The sequence below is a fragment of the Falco naumanni genome, chromosome 13 (assembly GCF_017639655.2).
Source record: "Falco naumanni isolate bFalNau1 chromosome 13, bFalNau1.pat, whole genome shotgun sequence".
Classification (NCBI taxonomy): Eukaryota; Metazoa; Chordata; class Aves; order Falconiformes; family Falconidae; genus Falco; species Falco naumanni.
In genome coordinates, this window is record NC_054066.1 from 2,605,895 (window position 1) to 2,628,776 (window position 22,882).

The window sequence follows — 22,882 nt, forward strand, 5'->3', positions numbered from 1 at the left end:
AGCACAGCAGCTGTGGGTGGGTCGTGTAGACCCAAGCGTGAGCAGACACGGTGGTCCACTCACTGGTTACATTCACTCTTCGTAGGACTAACTTCTAAACACCTTCCAAAAACCCTTATTTGCTATTTTACTTTGCAAGTAATAACGACCATCCTACCACTCATCCCCTAAGTAATTGTTAATAGCTCACAGTTGTTGCATCAACTTTGATTACTAGCAGTGAGGTTTTATCTCCTCGGGGTTGGCTTTGTTGGCAACAGATATCTACCAGGTTTCCCACTTACCACCATTTGTGGGCTGTTCCAACCATTTGTCCAGTCGTAAAATTATTAGCACATTATCCCTGGGCAATGGCTTGTAATTTTCTCTTTTTATTACTCAATAAACAGTTTGGAAGCCAACCCCCCAGAGTGACAATAGAAACTAACTAACTGCTTACACATACATAACCGATGCCGCAGAGAGAGACGGTGAAAGAACACCGAAAAGCTACCCAAAAAAGAGGAAGGAGAGAAGAGTATTTTAGTAAGATCTTTTGTATTGAAAGGAAAACGTGGTATAGGGCATTCATAGGGCAACGGGTGAAAAGAAACAAAACCTTGACAAGTCCTGCAGGAGAGAGTTGCTGGCATAAATATCCTTGGTAACTGTTCCAGCAGCACAGGCCCTGGTTTTCCGTATCTTGGTCCCAAATGCCACCACTCACAAGCGAACGTGCCTAGATGCCTGGAGAGCCTTGGGAAAGAAAAATCCAGCAGTCAGATGACACAATATAGCTGTAGTTATTGCAACTATATTCTAGCTAGCTATTTCTAGCTATAGCTGGGAGAAGGGTCTTTGATGAGGGAAGGAGATTGTTGTAAATGAAAAAGAAATGCAGTTTACAGAGAGTGAAAAGTAGTCCTAAATCTAAGCCTAATTGAATTCTAAATAGCCTGGATGTTTTCTTTCCATTCACAAGCTTGTTAAACTTCCAAATATATGTAGATATAATCTTACATTTTCTAAACATTTCTATTCAACTTTCTTTTTCGATGTGACATTTTCTATTTCAAAGTTGACCTATTTTGAGGAGTAAGAAAATTAGCTGGGTTGAATAAAATAATGCTGGTGTGTGTGTGGGTCCTTTCTCCAAAGAAGTATACTCCTTACTGGGAGCTACCAAAACAGATTTTATTTATTCTTTTGAACTCCATTTCAGCCACGGAACAGAAAAAACTCAAATCTCTACACAATTTGCACAGCAATGATTTCCAGCCTACTTTCACACTTCAAATTAAGCTATGTAATCTATCCCATGGATTTGGGATATAGGAATTTGAAGTGTAACTAGGGACTGATAAATTGAGCATTGGGTTTTGTCTAAAACAAAGGTTTCTTGGGGCAATTATCTCCCCACGAAAGAACTGACCATAGCCTGCTCTGTCCTATTGGACACAGATTTCTCTTGATACCCATCACTGCAGTTCATTGGCAGCTTTGGAAATAAAGGTGAGCGAAGATTTGTATTGCATGCCTGTCTGGCAGGCCACTCTGGATGAATTCCCTCACAGCCAAGTGGCAGCTTTTAGGAGTCATTCTTCAAATATTTTGAACACTTCCTCTGCCAGTATTTGATTAAAGAGATTTTTAATCAGTGCAAGATACCTTATAATAAAGCTGCCATCGGTGTGAGAGGAAATAAAAATCTCACAACAGTTCTGAAAGCCAAAGACCTGTATTAGAGCATCTGTGCAAGGCTGCATGTTTGAGTTTGTTGTTCTTGGAGAGGCTTGTTAATAAGGATGACTTACTCTTTGCAAACAGCGGCAATGCTTTTGGTACTTGAGAGATGCTCCTTGACAGAGCCGGGAAAGGCTGCCTCACTGGAAGGCCTGGGCAAGATGACACGGCAGGAGGTTTTCCTTCTGATGCAGGTTGTTGAGGTTTTTTGAGCTATTCTGATACCATTCTCCTGCTCTGCAACAATGTTGGGCTGGAGAGAAAAAAAAAAAAAAAAAATATCCATTTGGATTACTGTTTGCACATCTCAGAGCCTTTGCTCCAGGCTGCCTGGAGGCTGTTGGACAGTTCTGCGCCATCACCAGGTTTCCTTGACAGTGCCTACAAGATTTTCTTTCTAAAGCCAAACTCTGAGGCACAGATCTCCTCTGCGCACCAGCCCCTGCAAACCAGACCTCATTTGAAGAGTTACTTGCCAGAATATGTGATGGAGTGAGACCTGTGTAGCTTTCTGATAGCGTAGCACGGAGCTCAACTTCCCAAAACTTTTCACAAAAGGTTGTGTTGGGACTGCTCGGTGCAATCAGTGCATGAGCTGCTAATGTGGAACTCATGATTGCTTGCAGCAATCACGGGGTCTGAAAATGCAGCAGGATTCAAAGGAAGATCAGCCACTCACACAAGGTAACAAGGACATCTTAAAATGAGCCGCTATTGAATTGGGATTGGGAGCTAATTTATCCCAAGGGAAGGTTATTCGTTAACTGCCTCTTGAAGAGTTTCTGATAGAGCTGAAGGAAGGGTGACAATCCCTCTTCACAACAACCCCCAAGGATTATTCATCCTCCTCTGGAATGAAAACTGGAAATGAAAAGCTTCTTGAAGGACGGGGACAGGGACTACAGACAGCAGCACAGACACTTCAGGTTCAAACCCCTGTCGCCTGAGCAATACAGAGGTTTTACAGCCCCAGAGAACAAGGCTGACACTGTCCTGTCTGGGATGTTCCAGGGTATCCCCTGCAGCTTGTTGCCACTCCAGATGGGTGCTAGCCCCTCTAGGATGCTACATCGTATCTGCAGCTACTGTCCAGATGCTCAGTACCTGTCACTGGTACCAACCACCACGGTTAGGTGCCTGCACGCCTACCCCAAATGTCTTCAGCCAAACAGTGGGCATGTGAGAGACCAAAAATCGTCTTACTCAGACAAAGACGATTCTTCTGACATCACTGCCATTCCTACCCCCTTGTTTTGGTAGGCAGCTGTATCACTGACAACTTGCTAGACCCTTGCTTGGCCAATTCCCAGAGCCAGAAACACCACAAATACATCAGTCCTTATTCCTTTCCCTTAAACTTCTTGCAATATTTCCCAGTCTTTCTCTTACCTCTGTGAAACCATCAGCCTGAGACACACCTGGGCCCCGCTCACCTTCAGGCACTTCAGCGGACACAGTGTGTTTCCACATGGACACCATCTCAGTCTTGTGGAGAAGAGTCTCCTTTAAGCCGTTCAGAGGCCTGAGGACATGGTAGAGCTGGTCAAATGGAGTAAGTCCCCTAAAAGATGAAGGACGTGAGGTTGAGGTGGAGGGGCTCCGTTGGAACAGCCTGTTCTGGGTGGCTGCAGAAAGTCACAAGTCTGTGATTGAGAAGCAGAGTGATTTCCTCCTAGGAAGTCCGCTGGGTCAGGCTCCTCACCCAAACTCCCAGCCCATTCAGACCCAGGCAGAGCTGAGCATCCATTCTAATCACTCCACAAATGCCCTACAGGATGGAGGCAGTTTAACCCCTAAAACCCCAGGTGAGCGGACCACAGCCCTGCAGGAGGAGGATGCCCTGTGCGGTGCATTGCATCCTGGCATCGTTGCAGGAGGCGTCCAGCCCTGGGCCTCCGCGTCAGAGACAACAACCGACTCCAAACGCAAGCAAAGATAAAAATGAGGCTCAGGCAGAGCAGTAAAATAAATCAGTGACAGAATCTCAAAAAGAGACAAATGAAGTTGGAATTTGTCCTTGTTTATTTTAATGTTTGGAATGTTTTTGAGGTGATTTATGCCTCCACTTCAATGTGTTCCTCTCCCTTTGTCTCTCTCTGTCCCCTCCCTTTTTTTTTTTTTTTTTCTTGAAAACAGAAAAAAAAATGTATTTGGGAGTTAATTGGATTTCCAGGCTTCGCAGCCAGACACTGTAATTGATCTCTGAAGAGATGGATTTGTCGGTTAGCTGGGCATGAATTTGACAACAGGAGAGAGAAGGGAAGAAAAATTTCCCCCTGCACACAGAGCAAAAGGGGGGTCACATTGGCAGAGCCAGCAACCCGGAGCAAAGTCCCCTCTTTTCCCTGACCTTGTCCCACATTTCCAAGTTAAATAGTGCTTGTAACTTTGAGCCCCTTCAAGTAAGATGGCCAGGAGATGTGAGATGACTGGGACAATCCCCTTGCTTAGAGCTACGTCTCAGAGGAAATTTTTTGGCTATTTTGCCCCAGAGTTTTGAAGCCACACATGGAAGAGTGCCTGTTTGCCTTTCATCCATGACATGGGACACTCCTTGCCTTCTTGTTCCCTCCTCTTCGTCCTGCCTTGAAAGTCCATCATCTTCAAGGCATGGATGCCTCAAGGAAGATCTCCTGCAGCTCCTGCCACCCCACGCATCCCCCCCAGTCAGTGTTGCTCTCACTCTAGCCCAAGCTTCACCCCAAAACCCACATCACTCACCCCTGCTCTCCCCAAAAGCCAGGTGCCATCTTGAATCTCCTTGAGCTTCTTGTCTCAGCAGATGAGTTCACAGCATGAAGTGAAGGAAAGCCATTGAGTTGGGGGGTACAAGGATGCACCTGACTGCCTGCACCCATTTTGCCCAACCGGTTTCCCAGAGTCCCAACCAAGCCAAGATCACGCTACCAGGCAGAGGGATGGTCAACAGCACAAGCCTTGACCACCCAACAGAGGTTTATCCTCTGTTGTATGTAGCAAAGAAATTTACATTCTGGTCTCAGCTCAGCTACTGCAAGGGGCCTGATCCTGCTGTTCTGGACCGAGCTATACTGGAGGATGCTGTGCCTGAAAGTACCTCACCAAAACCTGTCACGGTCCCCTGCTCTCTGCTGCCCAGCTCCGCAGCAGATGGCAAGCAGCCGTTCCAGACAGACTGCAGTGTGCTCCAGCAGTGTCCACAGGGAATCCAGGCTCCCACAGATCTCTGTAGGTAAGCCCACATGGGAATATGGTGCAAAATGCACATAGGAGCAAATTTCCAAGACACATCCCTGCAGTTTAGTGTTGCCTGCCTCCAGAGTGGATGAGAAAGGCATTTCTGGGAGCATGGCCACACAGTGCAGCCCAGTGCAGCAGGGTGAGCACTGGTTTCCCGGGCACAGCATCCTTTTCCCATCACAGAGGTGCACCCATCCCTCCATCCCTGCACGCTCAAGCCCCAGGCTACTGAAAGACTTTGGTTATCTTGGAGTGCCACATCCCAGGGAAAAAAGCTCTCTGCAAAATTTGTCTTTTCAGCACAAGTCTCTTGACTCATTTCACATTTTGCTGCACATTTATCTGAAATAACAGTCTGGTGGTCCACTGCTAGAGCCTGCAAGGAGCCAGGAAAAATCAACAGCCTTTCTGAGACAGACCCCCTTCTACCCTTGCGGGTAACCCAAAGGAAGGTATTACATTCCCATACACCTGCCAGGCTGCCCAGATGAGGAACTGCTGTCCTTTTATCCGTTAGAGGCTTGTCGGAAAAGCCAAGCACAACCCAAGCTGCACTGATGCTTTGCTGTTCAGAAGCAACCCTATAATAATTGACCCAGCATTTCTGTGCTGCTGACACCACCCTGGCACAGCCCCACAGAAGGAAACACGGGGTTTGCACAATGCATAATTAAACTATGGAGCTAACTTCCACAGGAAGTTGTCGTGGCCAAGAATTTGTGACATTTCAGGGAGGAAGCAGGCATGTACGCGGATAACAAGAATAGCCGGAGTTACAACAGCTAAATACCAGCATCTCTGCTGAAAGTGATATTAATATTGCAGGCAACCTCCAGCTATTGGAGACAATGAGCCGATCTAACATGGGGCAGGTTTGCCTTCTGTGGCACCTCCCTTTGCAATATCCACTTCTGGCCACCCCTTGGAGAGGAGGTGAAGCTACGTGGATCCCATCCATTTCCTGCAGTTCCCCTCAATTATGTATTTTTCAAAATTTTGTTTTTCTAAAGCCTATGTCAAAATTACCATGCAGTCTTATTTTGCCATTGTTTGCACTGGCTGTAAAACTCTGTGTAATGGGAGATTTCTGGAATTGCAAAGCAAGTTTATAGGCAGGAACACTGCTTTGTGCAGGTGTAAGATATCACTCACTCCCGAGCATTACAGCTACTACAGACTGTGACAAGGAAGCAGCTCACAAATGGTCACGCAAAGGAAAACATCTGTTACGAACTAGCAGGTACACAGATCATCTGCAAATTGCACAGCTTGTGCCTGATTTTCCCTTGCTTTGTTTAGCAACTTGCAGTGCTGCGACGCGGGAGGCAGCTGCTTGCAGAAGGGACCTCCGCGGTGCAGAGCGGGAGACGATGGGGGCAAGGTAGTATCAGGCACAGCATCCCCCTGACCCTGCAGAAGATGTAGGTCGTGCCACAGGCACTATTTAACTTGGGAGTGCTCCAGAAAGTCAAGTTATACTTTACAGCAGGCATAGTGCCCCCTCCCCTGCAGACCCAGGTCTCCCCTGTCCCAGAGGTACCAAATTTTCCTTTTGCACGGGCTCCTCAGGCTGGCAGCTTGCAGAGTCGCCATTTGCCTCCACCTCGCACACAAAAGATTTCCTGATCTCAGCGAGACCTTTACATCTGCTTTGTGTTACGGGGCTTAGATCAGGAAACAGAAGGATTCTGTTTTCATCAGACAGGATCTCTGGTTGATCTGCAGCCAGCCTCAGGACTCAACTGCAGTTCCCAACACCACGTGCCATGGCTGGAAAGGAGGATCCTCTCCTGCACTGTCTCTGGTCACCCCACTCCCTCCGTTCCCACCTGTGCAAAAGGACTCGAACATCTCAGACGCAGACCACAGTGCTAGCTGTGTCCAAAATCTCTCTGCTTGCTCAGGATCCAGACCTCTGGAGTCCTTCTTAGCTTTGCACAAGCTCTGCTCCCATCCATCAGGGAGCCAAGGATACAATTTTCCCTCATTTTTTCCTCTTTCTTTTTAAAAACAATTTAAACAATATTTATATGCTCTTTACTCCTTGAGCAAAGCAAAGGGGGCAGGAGAAGGGGACCTATCCCCATCCCCACACTGCCATCACCTACTTTTTGCTCCTGCTCCCCTCGGCTCTGCATCAGACACATCAACACTTTCGGCACGTGATTTATCATGTCAAGAGGAGTTCACCACTTCTGGCACTGAGCAACAAGACTTATTAAGTCCTGGACACACACTTCAGCAATCAATGGGAATTTCAACTGCGACTTCATTGAGAAAGGGATCAAACCTTTTAAATTCACATTCCTCAAACACGGTAGTCTTGCACATTGCAGAAGTCCCACATAAACATCAGGGCTGGGCTTCGTAAGCATCTGCATGTGCTCCGGGTGGACAAAGGGTCACTGTACCGAGTCTGGTGAAACTGCATGTGAAGCTCTGTGCAATCCTTGTCACCCAAAACTGAGGTCAAGGTTGGTGAGCTCAAACTGGAACTGGTCTATCCGGACCATCAGAGCAAAGGTGGCCTTTTTACAAGAGTCAGCTGCTAGGAGATCTTGACTTGTTAGTCTAAGAAAATAAAGGTGAAGAGGTGATAAAATTGTTCTCTCTCCATGTATCAGGAGGTTTAATATGAAGGAAGAGAAAGTGCTATTTACAGTGAAAGGACAACATCAGCAAAAGGTCATAACCATCCATGAATAAATTTAGGTGAGAAACTAGAATAAGGCTTCTCGCTGTCCAAACAATTAGGAGAAAAGCCAACGCAGTATGTAGGGTTTTTTCAGCTTAGAAGAGGTGCTTCATCAGCTGCAGTAGCTGAGAGTGGGACCTGGTGGCTGGGAAGTCCTGCCCCAACCCTGTCCTAGTTGTTAAAGCAGCGTTACCGCAGACATACAGGCTGCAGATGCCAGAGGGGCAAGGTGTCCTGGGAGATGGAACACATTCGTGCATGGTCAACTGGTTTATTGGAAAAAAAAAGTGACCATTTTGAGGTTTGGGTCTGACATAGAGTAGCAAAACCCAAGGGAAATACAAATCAAAAGACTGTGATCGTGCACAGAAGCAAGCTGAGCAGCCACGAAGCACCGGGGGAAGACAGGGCGAAGCATGAGCAGAAGCTCTCTGCTGATGAACCAGCTCTGGCTGTCCCATAGCAGCCCACACGGAAATCCATATAGAAAATCATTAAACAATTACAGCCTCCATTGGAAGAAGATTATCCTTTGAAGACATTTCCCCAGAAACCTCCGTTCACAGCTTTCAAATAACCCCCTGCCTCATCAGAATAATTGCCTGGAGTAAATGCTTTGTAGATCAGCAAACACTAAGCAGAAGGAGGGCAAAGCAAAACAAGCCAAGGCCACCCCACAAGCTCTGCCCCCCTGCAAAGTCACGGGCCCCGGACCGGCTTGTCCCGAAATACCCCCACACCACACGCCCCATGGAGGTGTCACCAGCCAAGCATCAACCCTGGCAAGCCCCGGTGACCTGCAGGGAAACGGGCTGTTTCCAGCAGAGAAAGGGTTTTTTTCATAAAATAATCACTCTGTGCCAGCTCAGCGGTTTGCCAGAGGAAATGATCTGCCTGAAAAAATTATCCAGCCAAAAAAGTAAGGTCTAATACACTGGCTGATTTAACACACAGTATTATCACTCCCTACAGACAGAAGCTTCTCTTATTTTGAAGGTGCTTAAGCACCTGACTTCAGTTAGGCCTAAATACTTCTCAAAAATCTGGCCCTTCATGCAGAACCAAGATAATCTTTGAAGACACCGCGACTCAACTGGCTTTGCTAAATCAATCTCGCCTTATTTTATTCAGCGTTAAAAAAGTTCCCAGGGATCACATTTCTACCAGAACTTGTTAACAATTTATAACTATCACCTTAATCATTAAAAACAAACAATGGCAAAGGGAAAAAAATCATTAAATTAATCCCTGATCTGGAATCCCAGGAAAGAAAATGAATTATTTTTCAAGACTGCAAGAATTAGGGGCCAGCCTTCCAGATCGTGTAAAAACACGAAGAGCAAGCATATGCACACGCTGCCAGACAGCATCTGAGGCTGCTGGGGGGCGGGAGGGGGGGGCTGCACTGCTTTGAAGCTCCTTGCTGTCAGTCTCTGCAGAGCCTGGCAACCACATTGTGATAGAGCGAGGCGGCGTTCAAGGCAGGATGCACCTCGAGCTTTCAGAGTTCTTTCTGAAGGAGCACGGGCTGGGTCGAGCATTGCAGTTAGTGTGCTGGAGCTGTACTGCGGCCAGTTCTGCTGGAGCAAGGAGAGCCAAGCCCTGCAGAATCACCAGGAGGACCTGGACCACAGCCTGCCACCCCTGGGCTTCTGGGGAAAGCACATCCCTCTTTCCTAGAGAGCTCTGACTGCTCTGCCTCGCTCTATTCCCATTAAAATTAGCATCCCTCCCACCCATCCGTGTTTCTGACAGCCGAGTGGGCTCCTGGTCCCTGACCAAACTCATAAATTAAGGCAGCAAGGCCTGTAGGAAACATTAGGAGCTTTTATTAGACCAGCTGATAGAGACAGAAACAAGGACATGTCTTGGATGCAAATGCTGCTCTTGTCTCACGAGACTCCAAGCCCACACACTTGTCAGGTTTGGGTCGGATTTTTTTTTTCTGGGTTTTTCTTTTCCCCCATTTGGACTAATAAAGGTATTAGCTATCCTGTAAAAGCTATAGTTCACCACAATGACAATCCCACCAGCACTAAAAATAAATGGCTATGTTAAATGGAGAAAAAACAGCGCAGGGGCAGGAGGGGGAAGCATCTTTCAGTGCAGGGGAAGGCAGCGGTGGGTCTGGCGATAGGATGCACACTTCAATACCAGCCCAAGGGCTTGCAAACACGCAGTTCATGCCCTGCATGTCATTGAGCAATTGAAGGTGATAATGGGCATGGATAGACTGAGGTGTGATGGCTGGAGGAAGAAAACACGCTCCCCAGCTAACTGCGTGTATGCCCAATGCTGGACCCAGATCATGTATGGTGAGGCTTGGAAAATTCAGGATTTTTTCCCACTTGGCTGAAGTGGGAATCCTTCTTTGACAGAGCAACATGCACATGGCTGCTCTGGCTGGTCCACCCAACAGAGGGCACTGGCACACTGACCACAGCACCAGCCTCTCCCAGTCCTCCCCACCAGGGCTGCCTTCTCCTCCCCTCCGCACCAGTGATGACCTTCCCACTATCAAGTTCTCCATCACCGTCCTGGCAGGGGTTGCCATGTCCCCACCCAACACAAATCAATAGGGTGTCACCTCCGTGGGGCGAGGACGGGAAGGGAACGTCCCAGCATCATGCCAAACAGACTTCCTCGTCGGTGTCGCCGCCATGTGAAGGGGTGGTCGTGAGGAACGCTGGTGGGAAAACCTGGGTGGGGGCGGGGGTTTTTGGGGGGAATGGAGGCCTTCACTTTTTCAGGCTGTTAACTGTAATTAGCCTGGTTTCTGAGATGTAATTATCTCACAATCTCAAAGCAAACACCCTGGAGGAAATTGCACAGTTAAAGACAGCATGGCATTAAAAATAAATTATAAGAGTCCTGCCCGCTATTGCTGCAGATCTGTCAGCGTTTTCGTTCTAAAAGCCCCGGCTTGGGGGAGCTGGAATCACCCAGCTGTGACTTTCCCTGCCAAACTGTCTGCCTAGACAGAGGATCGCGCCCTGTCTCTCTTACGATGCAGAATTACAAACAACCACCCCTCTCCGCGATGATCAGGAGGCATTCAGCTTTGTCACAGCCCAATTACAACATCGCTGCACTTTGGGGGTGGGGAGGTTGTTTTGTTTTGGGTTTTTTCCCAGAGGAATTAAATTCTGCAGGCTGTTTAATACAGCGCACGAACAAAGCGTGCTAGGTGTTTGGAAACAAGTCAGCTGCTAACAGACCACAATACTCCTTCCTCTTGCAAAAGGAGCTCCCGAGCCTCCTCCCCACTGCCCTTTTTGTTGCTGCTTGAGTGATTCCCATTAATTGGGACCGTGCTTCATCCTCAATTGCCATGCCAGGGAGGTGGAGAAACCCAGACAGTTCCAGAGCTGGAGTCAATGGGCAGCTGGACCTCCCCAGAGGCTCGTGGCTCATCCCGTGCTTGGCTCCCACCCGGAGAGCTTTGCTTCCCGCTCAGCCTCCAGCTTCAGGGCCAGGCCACCGCTCTGAGATGCGTGGCTGACGCGTGGGTGAAGGAAGGAGGGACAACTGGGAAGCAGGGCTGAGCTCCTCACACGCCCATGGAGCACACAGTGAGGCCGCCAGGGAGGACTCAAAGCTTGTTGTTGGCTTACTTCTTACTTCTAATTTTTGGAGTGTCTTTTCCATCCACTGCTGTAAGATAACGCCAGCCTAGATTCAGATGTACGCTAAAGGCAGCAGATACGCTGGTTTAGCTCAGCAGAAGGCCCCCAGCAATGTCATCCCAAAGTGCCTTACCTCATGGCACTCCTCTCTCACAGCAAGCCCCTTCAAGTGGGCAAAACTTCAGATCACAAGAAGGTATGGGTGACCTGAACAGAGCCCGTGTCCCAACGAAGGCATGCGGTGTCACGCAGGGAGGAACATCCCAGGAAGGAAGCAGTACCTTAATGGCTTTGAAAGCTGTAAGTGACACTCAAACACCTTCTTAGCATCGGCAGAGAGCTGGGACAAGCCACCATCTCTAAATCATCATGCTCATTACACAAAACACCACTTCATTCATTCTGCCACAGCGAAGGTGGTTGAGGGACTCCCAGAAACACACTGAGCCCGTGGTAATATCCTCACCTTACAAGAGATGACCCCCAAAAAGACCACTGCTGTGCCTTTCATCAGAAACCCAGCTTCCCTCAGGAGTCCTGCAAATGGGCTTCTGCAGAGCAGAGCCCTGCCCTGTGTCATGGGTAATTAACAGCTGCTTCTGGAGAATGGGATACAACCTCCAGCAGCACCAAGCCCCACTTAGTTAAAACCCTAATACTTCTTACAGTACGAATCAATCCCACTGTCTCTCCTCTCCACATATCTAGTCACTCACAGGATGCAAAGAACAAGTCTGAAGAGCCCATTAAAAGCCACTCGACTGGAAAATAGTTTCTGGCCTAATTCTAGCGCTAGGGTCTTAGTCGGGGAGAGAAATCTGACAGCACGAGCATGTCTGCAGGGAGGAGCAGGCAGAGTTGTTAACTACTTCACCAATCTAATGTATAGTACTCTCCAAGAGTAATTAATAATTAATATTCGTAGCCTGCTTATATCTGTTGACTCTGTAAACCACAGCCTCTCACTTAAAGGACTCTCGGCTTGCTGAGACAAACTGAAGAACATCCCCCACAGAGAGACTCAGCGTAAACAAGAGCAACAGCAACTCTCAGCTACTCAGCCCTAGTATTAATGCCTCTGCTTCTCCTGTCCTCCTCATCTTGTCAAATTAAGCATAATTCCTTAGCAGTGCCTCCGACCAGAGGTGGCTGGAGAGTCCTGTGTGATGGGACCTGGGTCCCTGGTCACTGCAACGCTACTGCCAGTGCTTTAGTGCGAGCAAAATGGGTTGGCACAGGACACTGAAGTCACCAAGTCCATCTTCCTTGAGAGGGTCTGTTCAGACATTCTCGGGCCATGGGCCATGCGCCGTGTGCCAGAGGACATGCGGGACAGCAGTGGAGGGTCTCTAGTACAGGCAAATGCTGTCAACAAACAGCAGTCTTGTCTCCTTTCAAGCACTCGGGGTTATCAACCAAGATAGATTATCAGATTCGTAGATAGATTTATCCAATTCAGGAGTTGGGCTGATTGCAACAGAGATCGATTAGAGCTTTCTGAAGACTGAAATTCATCATTAGAGCATCGCCGCTCATCTTGTAAAAGCCTTAAGCCTACTAGAGCTCAAACCATTGCCCACTTTTGCAAGTGGTAGAGGACTTCTTGAGAAGGCTGAAGCTCAGCACACTTCCCTCAGCAACCGCTGACCATATTAAGATGATGATAAACTAACCACCAGCCTTCCCTTACTCTTCCAGAGTAAATGCTCAAGCACAGATCCCTGCCTGCTCCCCACCAGCATCCAGGCTCACTCTAAACCGGGCGCTGCGGTGGGAGGTCACAGCTAGGCAAGGTAAATGCACGGAGCTGGATGGTTTAAAGTCAACACAGGCATCTAGTGCATGGGGATGAGCATTGCACTCTGTCCGTGTAAACCTGCCCCTCTGTGAGCATACTGCTCAAGGTCTGCTTCTCGAGTGACCTCGAGGTAGTAGCCAACTAAAATAGCCCAAAGAAAATGTCATAAAATCAGGGCAATAGCAAAGTCTTTCTCAGAAAAAAGGCTGCTCAAGCTCACACGAAAAGGCCCACTTTTAGTCACAAAACTCCAGTTCGCTGCCTTCACACCAACCAGTCTTCCTTTCTGCAGTGCAGCCCATAATCCACTCAGCCCTCATTCAAAGCTGCAGATGTAATTCACAGTTTCCCTCTTTTCCCCACCTCCCAACACCATCAGCATCTTAATCTGAGTTTCAGCCACCAAAAGATGCCTGATGTCTAGGCACCGTGGTCGTGGTATATGTGGGGTCAGGGTTATATGAGTTAATAGCATTAACTCATCTATGTTATCAACAGCTTGTTGATAATGTATTATCAGCAGCATGCTGAAATCAAGCTACGAGGCTTGGTAACCCACTCTAGGTTACACACACTGAAAGCTGGAGAGGTGGAACAGGGCAGGACAGGTTTTCTTGATGGGACCCTCAAGTCCTGAAGAACAAGATCTTCTCTTAATGTCACAACCTAGATGAATGTGAAGGTCCAGACCAAGGCGCCTTTGTGAATCTGGTTTATGGGATCACCCAAGCAGTCCTGATTTTGCCTCTGTAGCATCATCTCCAGGGACAAGCTGACTTCCACAGAAATCACAGATCACCTTGTCTTCTGACTTTACTCAAGACTTGAAGGAGACCCTTAATAACTTTAAATATCACATGTTGGGGTAATTCGATATATACACAGATAACTTGTTTCGTAGCAGATTTGGGTCATTCATTATATGTGTATATTACTTCTTGTGCTGCATTCCAAGTTTGATAGAACATGAAAAATTCGGTTTTCATTATAAGGAACATTATTCTATCATCTGCGTTATGAGTTGTATTTTGTCATAGTTATGATTTCATCTGGTGATAGTCTTCTAAGATACAGGAAATAGTTTAACTCAGTAAGTCACATTTCATATCTTGTTTCCCGCATAAACTCTAAATTCTGTGTAGTTACTTTAATCAGTATGCAACAAATACAATCCCATTGAAATTTGTTTTTCTTTCCAAAGCGTAATGGAAAAGGCCTGCTTGCTAGCATTCAGATGTGAGCACACCTAAAAATACCTAATATCAGGAAACAATTATACATCTTCCTTTGAATTAATAATTTGCATTTAGAAAGGAGGAAAATATGCCCATGAATATTTTTTCCCTATCTTCCTATAAAAAACAAGGACAACCAATGTAATTCTGTAATTTAAAAGTACTGAGGACGTGGTTGTCCTGCAAAGATTTAAGTAGGTTTTAAACACTGAGAAACCAAGGCTTATGAAAATGAACCATGGGAGAATGTGGCAATTTTTGTGTTTTGGTGCAAAAGATTGACATTTTGGGAAAAAAAGCCAAAACATACCTTCCTTGTTACTTGCCTCTGTGATTGTGAGCAGTTGTCTTCAGACTCCAAGCCAGTAAGACCTTCCCTCTAGAGTCTCACAGTGAGATAGATACTGAACAGTTCTGGTTCCCCCAAGATTTCAAAAACTGAAGGAAAATTAAGAAATACGTTTTTAATTTCCTTTTTACTAAAATGAGAAAACCAATCATTTGGGTTAGAATGAAACCTATTACTCAACTTAAACAAAATGCTTCATTTGGTCACCAAGTGTCTGTAAACAGTTTGGTAAGATTTCAAGAAAAACGTATGTGAGAGTTGAAATACGAAGTTGAACATTTTCATTAGGACACGAAACAGAAGGCATCAAGGTGAAACAGGATTTTTTTTGGGGGGAGAGGGTATGATCAGGTCCAAGCAACATGGGCTTAAAGGGAGAGGTATCAGACTACTGCCAGGAACAGACTTAAGACACACCAAGCACAGAAAAAACAAGGGTAAATGGCTGCTTTTTCTCTAATTTCTACTGATGTTGCCATTAGCAGCTTCCCTGAGCTCACCGCTGCTAATCTTGACACCCACCAGCACTCCCTCAAACCAATTCTTCTCCATGTAATCTCTGTTCACCCTTCACCCCCTTAGGTTCAACCCTACCGAGAACAACAATATCCTCCTGTAAGAAAGATGGAGCAAGCAAGGTTGGAAAGCACAAGCCTCCTCCTGAAAGCAGTCCCACAGCCGGCAACTCTGGACAACAACATCCATTTTGCTAATGACTGGAATAATGATGGCATTCTTGTTAGTAACTGTGGAGATAACAAGGCAAACACTAGTCGTAATTATTGTAAAATGTGCAGAAGGCAATTTAGAATAATAAATGTTTCGAATGCAGAGAGCACAGGCGCACACAAAAGAGCCTGTCGTTAGCTGGATCTCTCTGCCTGTGGCTTACAAGGGCCCTCCTGATTGCATTGTCTGGAGCAACGTGGTGTCGTGTGGTGGTGCTCGAATTTAGCAACGACACGTCCTCCGTCCTCCGTCCTCCACTGGGGTAAGCGGCACGTGCTGGGTCCCCTGCTTGCAAGGGCTCCTGCTGGCTTTCAAAAAAAAAAATAAAAATTAAAGGCTGACCCAAGCCTCCAGGGGAAGGGAGGAAGTACCTAATGCTCATGGAAAGGACAACCCCAGAGCTGGGGTGTTCCACCATTTCTATGGGGCTGTGTTGGCAGCGGTCTTCCTGTACCCACAGCCTCCCCGTGCAGGTACCACCCTGATACCCCAGCAGGATGCATGCCGTCTGCCGGGGCGTGCAGCAAGCTCTCCTGTTCAACAACCCTGCTATTGAACGGGGACATCTCTTCGTGGTGGAAGAAGGCTGGCTGCCATGCACGGGTCAACCTTTGCTTTTATGTAAAGGCAGCATTTAAGGTGCAACATGAATCACAGGCAGCAGTGAGAGATGAGAGACCAGGAAAGAGACCAAAAGGAGAAGAAGGGTGGAGCAAGAAGAGGGGTCCAGAAGGTGAGTGAAGGGGATGAGGAAAGCCAAGGAGAAGAGGGTGCCTGGGAGACTCTCATTTAAAAAAGCTGAAGGCTCCCTGCCAAAGAAAACAGTTGGACATGTAGGGCTCTACATGTCTCTGGTTAATTTTGACCATCTGGCATTTATTGAAATTGCCTCCCTTTGTGTTTTCTACGATGAAGTGGTTTTGTATTCCTGCTTTCTCTCCCTCCTTTCTCCTCTCTCTCAGTCCAACGTGTAGCTTGTCTCCCGCCTTTCATCTCACACATCCCTGTGATAACTGTTGAGCAAAGAAGACAACTGTGGGGAATGACTCCCAGGAGGGTACCAGGGATGGGGAGCAAACACTTGCATACAGACAGCCACAGTCCATGGGTTCTGCCCACCCTGCTACCCCTCGTCTTACGTACTTTGCTTCCCTTGGCGCTCAGTCTGGGAAAGTAACAGACTGAGAGGAAAGATGGAAAGAGAAATCAGAGCATAAGTTAAATGGGAGAACAGAAAAGCAGGGAGAAAAAAACCTTTAAAAAGGTGCAATTGCAAAGTGATGACAGGCTGGTGGAAGGGAATTAGCAGAGACGAGGGCTCTGTTCACGTCCTCCTCTCCCTGAAGTGCCGTATGATTAGAAATAAGCCAAAAGAGCCATTTTGTAGGGAACTTTGGCATCAGCCACTCTCCTGCAACAAGGGCGAGAGACTGAAATAATCAACATTTTCTGCAGAACAGAAATGCAAACATTCAAATTCACATCTTAACTGACAGTTTCAGTCAAAATATATCACCCTGACGTTCTTCAATTAGAAAAGATTCACAGACTCATTTCATGGCGTAGCCTACAGTCCCAGGCCAGATTATTCAGCCACAGTGCCATAGCTTATATTTCATCTAAGTCGGCAAGAAGCCTCTGAGGCTCATGATGCGCTCCCAAGCCTATTGGAAGGAGGAGCTTTTGCAGTAGTTTTTCAGGAAGCCGGTCCCAGTGGAAAAAATTATGAAAGCAACACAATCATGAGGGTGGGGAGATGTTTCCTTTGCCCTGTTCAGCCTCTGAACACTTCAGAGCCAGAACATTATTCATCGCAAGACCTTACGCAGCACATGCACGCCCCCGTCGCTCCATGTGCCACTGCGATGCTCCTCATAGACGTGATGCTGGGAGGTTCATGTGTGCTCTGAGGACTGCAGGCAGATGCTCAGTGGCTCTGCTGGCACAAATTAGCGGAGCTGAAACTTTAGATCAGTGACAGAGAGAGTCTGCCTCCTGGGAGCAGTAAATTGCGATGCTGGTCCCTAAAGACCCTCCTTGCCATTAAGTGATTAATGAATTCATTAACACCTCTTAAGAACATAGGAAATATGACATGGACAGCCTGCCTAGGCTTTTCAAAGTCGGGTTGGTCGTCGTCCCCCCCCCCCCCCCCCCCCTTTTAGGAACAGCAGAGAATAGTGACTAATTAAGCTATATGGCCCATGGCAGCACTACTACATTTATCCAGTGGGGATGTGCAGAGTAGTGAGATTCTCTGTCTCATGCTCTGACCAGCTTTTATTTGACCCATAACGAGATGCTAAAATAAGGGGTTTATTGCTATTATAAACCTTTCATTTGAAAGGGGAAGAAGAAAAAAAAGATGACTTTTTACTGTAATGGCTTTAAATTAATGTTGCCAGCATTTGCAGTCCAGGGGTGGAATGGTCCCAGGGTAACTGGAGGTAACAGTCAGGGCAAGGATAGGGGGAGGAATTGCGCAATGGTCTCTTCAAGCCCCACAGAGAGCCTTAATTCTTGCCCTAAAGCCACAGTCACATGCTCAAGACGACTTCACTGACAGTTTTATTTACCAAACGTAACATAACCAACAGGCTAAACACTTGGGATCAAGCGTGAGCTGGGCTGGGTGTCTGACACCTGCATTAACTTGAGGCACGAGGTTACCTCCCCCTGCACATCAGCAGAGCACTCCTGGTGCTCCCATGGCTCCAGCTGAGCAGCTGACAAGAGGCAATCCTTCCCCGCTGCAACCACAAGTGCCTCTCACCCTGCGTGCACCTTGGATGAGTGTCCCAGGTCTGGCTTGCCACTGAGCCTGCGATGTAGCCCACCAGCGGCGGCTGAAGATGCCCCAGCAGCAGCCAAGCAAGGCTAGCTGCCTCGCTCAGGAAGGGGTGCCCACATTACCCACTCTGAAGGGACCAATAACTGCTACTTGCAGCTCCTTTCCCTTCACTCCTCTTGGGCTTGCTTGCACCTATGTCATGTATTTGCTGTATTGTTGCAGAGAATGTGGGATTCATCTCTACAGCCACCAACTGCTGCAGAAATTCCTTTCCATAAACTGTGTGGGACAACTGTCCTTCAGCCCAAAATGGCACAGCAGCATTGAGGCTGGCTTGTGCCCTGGCTTTCAGTGTCCTGTGAGCCCTGCCTTGGGAACACAAGCCTGGACTGCATCACAGTTCACTTCCAGCACAGGCTGAGGCTGCTTGCGAAGAGCCAAACCCAGTCCACGGGAACAAGAGATGCTCTGTACAGAACACTTCGTACCACCTGAAGATAAATGGAGGTGACAAGGAGCCACCACATATTCCTGCTGTGGACAGGTATTGGGGCTTCGGGAAATTTGAAATTGTGGAGAATCAGGCCCAATAACAACTCACTTTCAAAGACAGATAGTAGATTGGAGAGAGCTCCGAGAAAGCCCCTACAAAGATTAAAGGGCAGGAGGTATTGATTTACGTAGGAAGATCAAAAGAGCTATATTTGTATATAGTAGTTTAGCTAAGTGATGACTAAGTGTTTAAAGGGAAGAGTTTGAAGGACATAAACCGAGAGAGGGACCATTAGCATGAGTGTGGTGAAGAGAGCTTAGCAGGAGCAGTAGAGTGAAAGGCAAGGAAGGGAAAAGAGGGAGATCTCAGTGCCTGTCCACAAATGCTTTTTGGCAGGCAGATATCAATGCCCCCATTGACACTGAGCCCCAAGCCACATTGGGCAAACCAGTTTCCCAAAGCATTTCAAGCCCCATCCTGTGCCCTGCTCACCGCAGCCCCACCGCCAACGCAGCCCGTGCCACACCGCAGCATCCAGGGGCATGTGGGAAGGTCCCCCAGGGCACTCAGGGCACCATCACAGCTCACGCAGCACCCTTCAGCTTGGTGATACTAAGGTGCCTCAAACTCCAAACCGTGGGAACCCTGCCCTGGGACTGCCCTAACTCCCACAGTACCCCAGACAGGACCAGGAACAAGGCAGCTATGTATCTCAGATCACTTCTGAGGACTCCATTGTCCTGCTCCACCCACTCCAAGGCCTAAAGATCTCATCCCCGGTCTTTAAACATATTTAAACATTATTGGAGTGCTTCTTGTCTGGAGATAGTCTTGCGAAGCGTTTACCTGAGTGTGGCACAAAACTTAAATCAGTCTGCACGGTACAGTGACATCCCAGCTTGCAGGGGGCCTTCTGATTGATTCTGCTCTCTTACACTGCTCTGCCGTAACTGAGCTACATGGGATTTGCAGTGCTAGGGAGGGCACCACAACAAGAATACCCAAAGCTATTCTGTTCCTTGAGATATTCAGACACAGGTGAGAAAAAGTTAGTTAAAGTGACTTTTTAATAAGTGACCTACCCTTAGCCTCCCTCTGCGGGCTCAAGTTGACCGATGTCTCCCTGGTGCTTCCAAGAAGAGCAGCAGCCAGGAGTATTTCAGAGACTGGTACCTTGGAAATCCTCCATGGAGAAGAAGCTGGTGTGCATAGGACAGGCAAGAAACACATCTTTCCCATCCTGGGGAGTCTGGTGGTGAGCCTCAAGGCACCAGGGTGAGCAGGACTGGAGCTGGGGAGGACCTGGGGACCAGATGTTTCATTAAGCAGCAGCATTTTTAACTCACAGTCTCCTGTCTGCTTACTCTGCTAAAGGCTGCAGCTGCCCATCCTAGCAATGCGTGACCAACCTTTTAGAGAAGGCATTTCCTACTCTGATGGAGAAGAGAAGGGGAAGATAAGTGAGACAAAGAGAATCTGATAAGAAAGCCTGATTGAATTGCTCTGCCATTGCCTCGGATATCCTGAAAACTTTATGGTCTCACTTCTTAGTCTGAAAACATCGACAAAAAGCTTTTGCTCTGGGATCGTCAGGGACTTCCAGGCAGTTTAGATCAATGCCAATGCTCTGCTCTCTGTCCACATCATTCGGCATTTTATCCACAATTTGCTGGAGTGATACTCTTTGCTGGGAACATTTATAGACAGCAAAAAGAGAGGTCAGGCAATAAGTAATGATGAGAAGAAGGCAGGTTACAGAGGAGGCTAAATGAGATCAGATACAAAGGGCAGGATTCATGGCCCATTATAGAGCCACTAAATACATTTTTGTCACCCTATCCTACCAGGTGTCAACAGAGTCTACCCCTGATCGAGGGCCCCTCGATCCATGTGACCAAGTATGGATTCAAGAGGATAAACATTTGTACATGGCATAACATGCAGGCTGTTTTGTTCAGCCGCACGTGGTCCCTTGACCACAAGCTGCTCACCCTGATCTACACTGCTTAGGTACGTTACTGTGGAAAAATGCATTCTGATGCAACCAAGTGCAAGATAACACCTCTGGGAACCAGGAATGCAAATTACAACTACTTACAATGTGAGAGATTACCTCAGAAAGCACTGACTGGCACTGACTGCAGTCTGCAGCGAGGACTAGAGATGCTTTCCACCGAGTAAGTGAATATTCATCCAAGCAGGGACAGGAATCAGGCTTTCCCTCGCCATTTGCATTCATTCCCTCTCTTACTCCCCATTTTGCCCCTCTTTTACCCACATTTACATAACATATCTGAAAAAAGCAACCTCCTCCAACATTTTAAACAGAGGCTCAGAGAGCCCTTGTGCAGGGTACACCACAGCTCTGTGTTTCCAGAGCTTCTCCAGGAGATGCAGGGATGTCTTAGGCAGAAAATACAATTATCCCTTCTTCATCAACCTCATGAGCTACTCAGAGGCAGGGGACATCAAGCTGTCCCCTTCCGGGGGGGCTGCGGGCAAGTGTGCCTGCAGGACCACAAGAGGTTAATGTAGGATGCTGTGCGTTTGGGCTCAGCACCAGCTGCCCGACCCTGAAAAGGCACTTCCTCGGGGACTGGCCAGACTCAGAGGTGACAACAAAGCTGCTGGAGATTCAACTGTGTGCAACCAGCTTATGCAGCCAGCCTTCTCTCACCACCTACTCCCGCACAGACTGCGCCCCAGCCCTTGGTGTCCACACAGGGAGGGGAGACACCAGAGAGGATTCAAATGGAGGCCAGACATGGCTGAGAGCTGGAAAAACTCATAATGCAGCTCAGATAGTTCAGTTTGTTGAAGAGTTGCTTAAGATATCACAAGATGTCTAGACCTCTCAAACATGGAAATATCCTGGGTTGCAGGAGACTTCCCAGGCTTTTGACAATGACAGGGTCAGATTCAATGCCTGGAAGCTCAGGTCAGATAAATCCCAAATACAGTGTAATTTCCCAGCAGGGAGGGAAACCGAACACTGGAGGACCTCACAAGGGTGTGGATCCTCCTCGTTTGACATCGTTAGCCTAGCAGCAGATAACTTTTGAACAGCTAGGCTTTAATCCAGCTCCTGGGAGAAAGTCCAAACCCCAGGCTCAGAGGGAGTGGAGCTGGATGGTGCAGGGCATCCCCCCCCCCCCCCCCCCCCCCCATGCCCCTGCTGCCTTCCTTCTGCCCTCAGCCATGACAAGAACAGGAAATTCTGCGTTATCTGCTGCTCGGCCTTGGAGCTCCTCATTAAGCCAGTAGCTGTAGTCCAATCTCATACCCCAAGACCTCAGCTGGTTGCCTGTAGACACAAGGAAGGAATTAATTTATTTATTTTCCTCCTCCAGGCTCTTTTGGCCAGACAGATGTTGCTTGCTGTTTCTTTTTTTTTTTTTTCCTCACCTTCCTCTGAATCATCATAGATTAGCTGTGGCTGGAGACACCACGCTGGAGGCCAGCCCAGGGTTTGCAGATGTGCCAAAAGTGGGGAGTGGGGGGGCTCACCTTTTCCTGCAACCTTTGGGATCGGCTGGTGCCACCTCACCCAGTTACCTGGACAGCATCTGCTGTAATGTGAGTCGTGGACATGGACGTTCAACCAAGTTTTGTTATGATGGTTGGCATCATACGCAGAGTTTGTGACCCGTACATCGGATGCCCTAGTCTCTCAAGTGATATCACTCTCAGAGCCTTGCAGGACTGCTTAAATAAACATATGTAAGAGTTTAAAATCAATCTCTCCACTGCCCTGTCCCCTGTAAAACTCTTTGATGACTAAGCCCATTAGGGGAGGAGCAAATCTCTTCGAAATGTCACAGCTGATCTCTGCTGACCTTATCAAAGTGCAGGATCAATACGCTGACCCATTTGGAGTAGGAAACCTTAAGCAAAAGCTAGAGAAGCAATTAAAGCGGAATTTCAAGAATGGGAAGGGGGGGTGGGGTAGAAATACCCCCTGTTACGTCTCTAGAGAGTGAAAAACAAATGAGCCAAAAGTAACCATGATTCTTAGAATTATCATATACATAATTAGTATTTGATAAAGCAGGAAATAAAACATAACATCCATTCATCATGCTGACAGCTGCAAAACCATATTGCAAGGCTCTCACGTGTTGGTGGGGGGTGTGTGCGCGCCCTCAGCGTTGCAGGTACTAATCCACGCCGCCAGCTCAGTGAGCCAAACGTGCCATGGACTCTGTGGGATGCTGGCAACACATCC

At 47.7% G+C, this 22,882-nt stretch overlaps 1 long non-coding RNA gene across 1 annotated transcript; it reads right to left on the reverse strand.

Moving 5' to 3' along the window:
* Nucleotides 1-548: 548 nt before the first annotated feature.
* Nucleotides 549-20,965, reverse strand: LOC121097116. Its single transcript, XR_005830787.1, has 5 exons — nucleotides 19,740-20,965; nucleotides 14,606-14,733; nucleotides 3,156-3,283; nucleotides 1,794-1,975; nucleotides 549-735 (listed from the first exon to the last, which is right to left on the reverse strand). It is a non-coding gene; the product is annotated as an uncharacterized LOC121097116 (long non-coding RNA).
* Nucleotides 20,966-22,882: the final 1,917 nt, after the last annotated feature.